Below are 6,679 nucleotides of genomic sequence, written 5' to 3' on the forward strand. Positions count from 1 at the left end.
TTCATAATACAGTGCCACAGCCCCCCCAAAACAGGAGATGTGGCGAATGGACCCCTGTGGCTCAGGGCCTGCCTGTGGTCATGTCCTGGTGATCCAGGGGGTGACAAGTGTTCCCTCTGCCTGTGCAGGTGCACATCTGCACAGACACCTTTGGGGACCTGGTTGGGAAGTGGGTGCCAAGGGCACAGGTGTGGTCCAGGCTTCTGTCCTGGTCTGAGTCCTGGGCCTCCCTTGTCCAGGGTTTTTTGGGCTGTGTCCCGGGCTGGTAGATGTTTGAGCATGAGTAATCCTCATCTTGCAATTCCTTGGAAGCAGCTGTCTCAAAACCATCTGCCCACAGATGGGGAGCAACACCACCTGTCCACCACCTCTGTGAGCACCTTCTCTCCTGGAGGAGCTCCTCCTGCATTGCCCAGCAGGGGAGCTGCTGGTGGGAGGGCTGGCACTGGGACAGATGTGCCTTGGCAGGAGCTGGGTGCGGCCGGACGAGCTGTGCTCATGGCAGAGGAATGCAGAGGAATGTGAGGCACCTCCCTGGGCTGCCAGGTTGCCTGGGCAGGCTCAGCACTGCTGCTGCACTGCCCGTGCATTGCTGTGCCTGCATGTGACAGGTGAGCAGGCAGTGTGGCATGAGGCTGCTCTCTGCACTGGTGTGGCCCATCGGAGCAGCCATGGGCTGCTGCCAAGCAGGAGGGACAGCCCATGGTCAGGTCCTTGTAGCAGTCCCACCAACTGTCCCACCCCCTGTTGCTCTGCTCTGACCTGCCCTCTTACATCACATTTCTGCTTTAGCTAAGTGTTTGATTCTCAAGACAAATACAGGAATAAAAATAACTCTTTTTCCATTTGCTTCTTTAGCACAATTGTGCCAATCACTTGGACCTTTGGTTCAGAGCAGACTGCAGCTTCTCTGGTCAGCCTTGTGGCTGCCTTGAATGTCAGCCTCCTAATCCTGCCTGGCTCAATCCTGGCCCTGCTCTTTGAGCTTCACTCTGCTTAGAAAGACTTAAAAGAGAACGTCTTTCTCTGTTGGGCCATGGCTCTTTCCTTGGAGGACAAATTCTTCCCACTCTGAGGACTTGGTATCTGCCTTGGAGAACCCACAGGCTCAGGCTGGAGCTCCAGGCACTGGCAGCCCCAGTCTGCCAAGGACTGCAGAATTTATAGGGCCAGGAAGTCTGGAGACACTCAGCACTGGACCTGTTGTCTTGGGTGTTTCTCAGGCCATGTTGTCTACTCCTTGTTCTAGAGCTACAGTTTGATTCCTCTGAACAATCTAAAGTGAGGCTGTTAATGAAAATTTTAAAATATAATTTGCCATGGGGGACTCCTTACAGTACAATACAAGCTGGTTTGGATGACAGAGGCCAGCTCATCAGCAGAATTAATCAGAGCAGCATCAATTTAGCATCAGTAAGGCTTTGTTGATTTGCAGATGCAGAGGATTTGGCCCCAGTGCCTGGTCTATATTATTTTACAGCAGATAATGAATGCAGCATGCCATGCTTGCTTTTCTTACCCTTCTCGGAAATTGCAGTTTTACTGACCTGAAAGTATTTTCCCACTATTAAACTTTCACTCAGGACATAAGTCTTTTTTAAGATGCTGAACACCACAGGATGCCCTCTCCTTGTGTGGGAACAGCTCTGCTGTACCAAGAGGAGGTGTGATCTTGACTTAGGAGATAGAGATTCCTTGTGGCACTGACTCATACACTGTAAATTTGTGCTCATTTTCACATCTTCCTCCTGATCCTCTTTTAGGCTGCGTTTCCATTACTCCTCCACCCTGGGGGAGGAATCCTCAGCCAACACAGCTCTAACCCGGAAACCACAGGGGATGAAAAGACCTTTCATAGCAATAATGATGCCATGTTCCTCTCCTCTGCAGCTGCATTTTGAAAACAAAGGATCAGGAGGTAAAGTCACCACCCACGAGCAGAATCTGCAGCTCTGCAGCCATCGGGGACTGGTGCAAACGGGCCTGATGCAGATGCCAGAGAACATACTTCCCATTGACAGCAGGGAACAACAAGAACTGAAAGTATAACCTAATCTAGGGTGAGAACAATGTCTACTTTTGCATATTTAGCAGGGATAGCCTTGGGCCATGAGCTGAGGCTTAACTTTGCCCACACCATAATTTATCTTTCATATTTTTGTAATCAGCTGTTTGGATCAATCTATTGTAACGACCATGTATTATCTGCAAAATAAGGTGGTGGATGCACTTCCAGCTTGATGCCCCTTAGTAGATACCCATGCCTGGATGCACATTCCAGCTCCACTGTCCATGAAAGATTTCCCATAAAACAGATAGGAGGACACTTGGAAGTACCTCCAGTAATTTGGTGAGTCTGTAGTTCAACACAAAGTGTAGGAAAACAGGTTGAAGGCTTTGGATTATGACTTCTTTCTACTACAGCATATTGCTAGGCCAGGTTTATCTGCATGCTCTGGGCTGAAGCACTCCTTGGGATTTGCCTTTGCAGCATGGATAGTACTTTTGAACTGGGAAAGGGTAGGTGATTGACATGAGACAGAAGGCCTGATTTCATCAAGGCTTTGGCATGCCACTTGCTGGAAAATGTATTCCAATAAGTGCAACCCAGAGTTATTAAATGTGGCACCAAAAGGTGAACAAAGTTCCTGACAAGGAACTGCCACTCTGGGCTGGTTTGGTCTCTACTCCTACAGGCAGGCCTGATGTTAGTCATCAATAGGAAAAGGTCAGTGGGACTAGGAAGGGTCTGGCTGCACCTTTTGAAAGCTCTGGGTACACGGCAGCAGTGTAATCCTGTAAGCTTAGTATGTTAAAATACAGCTCTTCCTTCTCTTGGGCAGCCTTCAGAACATGAAGTGGAGGTCAATGATGACTACAGTATTTTGTGGTTACTTTACGTGCCAGTGCTCACATGAGGGGTGGAATGGTGGAGAACCCAGCTCAGTGTCCATATGAGACACTGAAATGCCTATGAAAAGTCTTTCTGAGCTTCCCCAGAGACTGTTTCAAATCTTGTGCTAATTGTTTTCTTCTTGACTGCTCTGAGTTCACTCCCAGAGCTGCCAGGCCTTGATAATCTCTGGATCACAGTGCTCTGTTTGGGTTTCTGTCACAGTCTCTGTGTGACCTGTCCTCTGCTAGGCAGAAACTTGCAGGGTCACATGAGGTGCCTCTGCTGGGCTGGAAATGGGGATGGGTTATTTCTTCTGAATTGAGTGGGCCCCTAAAATACGAACCTCATTTCAAATAGCATTTGATACAGATGAGTGCATTTGTCTTCTCCAACATGCAAACTAGAGACCAGCTATTTTCTGCTCAGCATGGAAACAGGAGAACTGAGACAGCAACACCCACGTCTGTGAAGGTATTTAAGCACTTGTTGGGATCCATGCATCGTGGCCAAGCTGTTTGTTGATAGTAAGACATAGTCTGGGCAGCAGGTGCCTAAATCACGTTTTTCCAAAGTCCTAAAGTACAGTCTTTATCAGTAGGTCAGATTTCTCCCAAGTTCCTTGCAGGACCAATTATAGGAAAGGGCTGATGCTCCATGTGCAGGTTCCTCTGTTTATTTTCCATGGTGCCCCATCCCTGCACTTTTCCACCCCGTGTTGTGCAGGCGTCTCAGCAGAGATTGCTCTCAGCACCCTGCACCACTCGTTCCTTGTGGGTGCCACAGAGGAACCACCTGTTACTCTAAATCTGGCAGTGTTTCCTCATCTTCCCTGCATCCCCATTTCAACTTCTGTAACTACATCTGTGTGACCTGTTTTCTCCTGCTATGTAGAAACTTGGGCAGTCACATGGGGATATATGGGGTCACTCGTACTCCCCTGACCCTGTAAATGTAGAAGGGTTAGTTTATTTCCAGAAAGTATGGTTTACATATGGTTTTCCTTTCATTAGTTTGGATGTCAGCTAGAAGGGTTCTGCTTGTTCCCCTCAGTAACAGCAAGTAAATAGCCGACCTGTTTAGAAAAACTTAACACTGGAGACCTGGAGAAATCCTTGGATGCAAGATGCATGCTGAACTGTGTGTGACCCTCTGTAGAGAAACATTAGCTTAATATATTAGTAATTGTTTTTTAGTGAAGATAAAAGAATATTAGAGAAAATATACAAGGCTTGAGGTCCAAGTTCCCTGTGCAGTCCATTTCCCATTGAAATCAAATGGCCAAAATGAAGAGGTCAGCAAAAGTTTGCTTGAATTCTGACTGAGGAAAACAAGGAAAGCTCTTTGCTCACTCCAGGCAGTGCTGTTATCAAGAGGATCTGGTCACAAAGACCAAGGCCAGAGTTTTCAAAGGCAGTTGCTTGATTTGCTAGCCCTGCTTGAAGCACACTGACTGGAGCTGCTTTTGGGAAGTTATGAAAAACAGGGGATCCATGGACCCCCATGCTAGTTCTGGGAGACTTAGCCAAGGCCACAAGGCAGCTTTGAAGCCTTTGACCTATCTACTGTCAGGTCAAGCTGCAGGGCAAAAAGTAGGAATTCTGACTTGCACAAGCGCTGACGAAATTTATGCTGTTGAGCCCCCTGGGTTTCCAGCTTGGGCATCTTCACACTGTGTCCCCTTTTGTACTGAGACACACATGCAGAGGCCAAAGAATGAAGATGTCTCATGTTAGCTGTAAGATTTCAGGCTGAGCTGAGCTTACCAAGACAGGTGGTGAGTGCAGGCACCCAAGGAATCATACTTGGAAGACAAGATTGAAGGACTCCTGCAGTTCACAAATGCTACTTGGGAACTGGATAGTCGAGTACTGCCAGTTCCTAGGATCAGCTTAAAGTTAATAGAGTGATGGCAGGTGCCCAAACATCTTTGCAATCCTACATTTGCAGAGATGTTTTCATCACAGAGCAGACAAAATAAAATGGTTTTTAAAACAACACACCCTGCAGGTCTCTGTCTTTGCCATTGAGTATATGAAATTTAAACAAAAAAAAAATTCCCAAAAAAAAAGGGAATGAATTCATATAAATAACATAATTAGAGAAGCTTGAAAGCAGCAAGAATGTATGAGACTTCAATGCATTTTTATCCTTATAAAATAAAACAGACACTGAGAGGATGTTATAAGAAGGCATTTCAGAAATGCTGGTGTAAAAACAGTGAAAAAACAGAGAAATTTGATTTTTTCCAGGAAGACAAGCAGGGATCTGGTTCTCCAGACCTGGGATGTAGAAATGGATGTTATGGAAATGCCATGTTTTGGCATGATCAGAAATTGCAGATTCTGGAATTAATTGCGTGTATGGAGTGCTCCATACATCCATACATCATTATGCTGAATTTGGAAAAAGTTTCAGATGACCTCCAAGGGATGATTTTCAAATCTTCAAGCTTATTGGAGCTTGCCTCCAAGCAAGAAAGCCTTTGTTTAAGTGAAAGCATCACTAGCCCATGGGCCCAATCCTCCTGCAAATCCTGCTAGTGTTTGTGTCCTTTTGGTAAGGTCCTGTTTTCCCCATGGGTCTACAAGTCCATAGTCAATACATCCTCGATTTCTATGGAAAGCAGTGTTGAAACCCCTACATCTTAGGAAAAGGAGATGGGGGCTGACTTCAGCACTCCAGCCCTGCTAGCTTTTCTTTTTTTTTTTTTTTTTTTTCCCTGGGGTGGTGGGGGGTGTGTGGCCTCAGTCAAAATCCACAGGCAAATGACATGACCAGAATGAAAAGGGGTGTGATCTACCACAGGACTGTAGGGCTAATAGCTCACAATTTGTCTGTTCAAGAATGTTTACTTCATTTCATGTCACTAAAAGAGCAAAATGCTGTCCCCTTTTAATAATAAACATTATATTTCACTAAAGAAGAAGTAAGACAAGAAGTGATGATAGAAATGCCTCTGAAAATAAGCTATTTGTTTCCTGGCAGATGCAAATCTATTCTGTCTCTCCCTGTTTCCCTGTTCAAATGCACTTGTGTAGGTCCCACCTATGCACCAGGCAGGGAGATCAAGATCTGGCTCCACAGGGATGCTTTGTACTGTCCTGAAAGCAAAACTTAATCCAGGGAGAGGATAATGCACTCTTGAGTTACTGACTCCTTCATCCTTGTCTTGCACAAACTTCCTCTCATCTCCAAAGAGTTATCTGAGTAAAGATCTCAGTATTCTCCTCCCTAGAGTTTATTATGAATTTATTAAAAAAAAATACAATCCCTTCAGCTATGAAAATTACCCTCATTTGTCTATAAATAGGCTTAACCTCTTAAACTGTGTCAGATGCTGCAGATTCGCCAATTTGATCTAGATCTTCAGATCTTTCCTGCTCCTACAGCTTCAGGGCAAATAACTCATGCTGTTTGCAAGTGCCTATCCCACTGAGCCTGGCAGTATCAGTGTGGCTGAAGGTTTCTGCTAGAACCTGGGCAGGGATTTGCTCCTCATCAAGCTCCTCACCAACATACTGACGCCACAAATCAGTGTGTTGTACTTACATGAAAATCCATGCATTTGCAGTGGTCCAGCCACAAATCAGTAGAGGAAAATGTGTTCTAGAGTCAAACAAATATGATAAAGGCAAAATCCTATTGATCCATGTAATCATTTTCCCAGCTGCATTTCCCTTCACCAGTGGCAGTCCTAGGAAGATTGGTCTGCACTACCTATTACCTTACCTTTGAAATTGCTTTGGAAATCTGAAAGAGAAATGTCAAATTATTTTCAGACAA

Source organism: Ammospiza nelsoni, chromosome 1, assembly GCF_027579445.1.
Source record: "Ammospiza nelsoni isolate bAmmNel1 chromosome 1, bAmmNel1.pri, whole genome shotgun sequence".
Classification (NCBI taxonomy): domain Eukaryota; kingdom Metazoa; phylum Chordata; class Aves; order Passeriformes; family Passerellidae; genus Ammospiza; species Ammospiza nelsoni.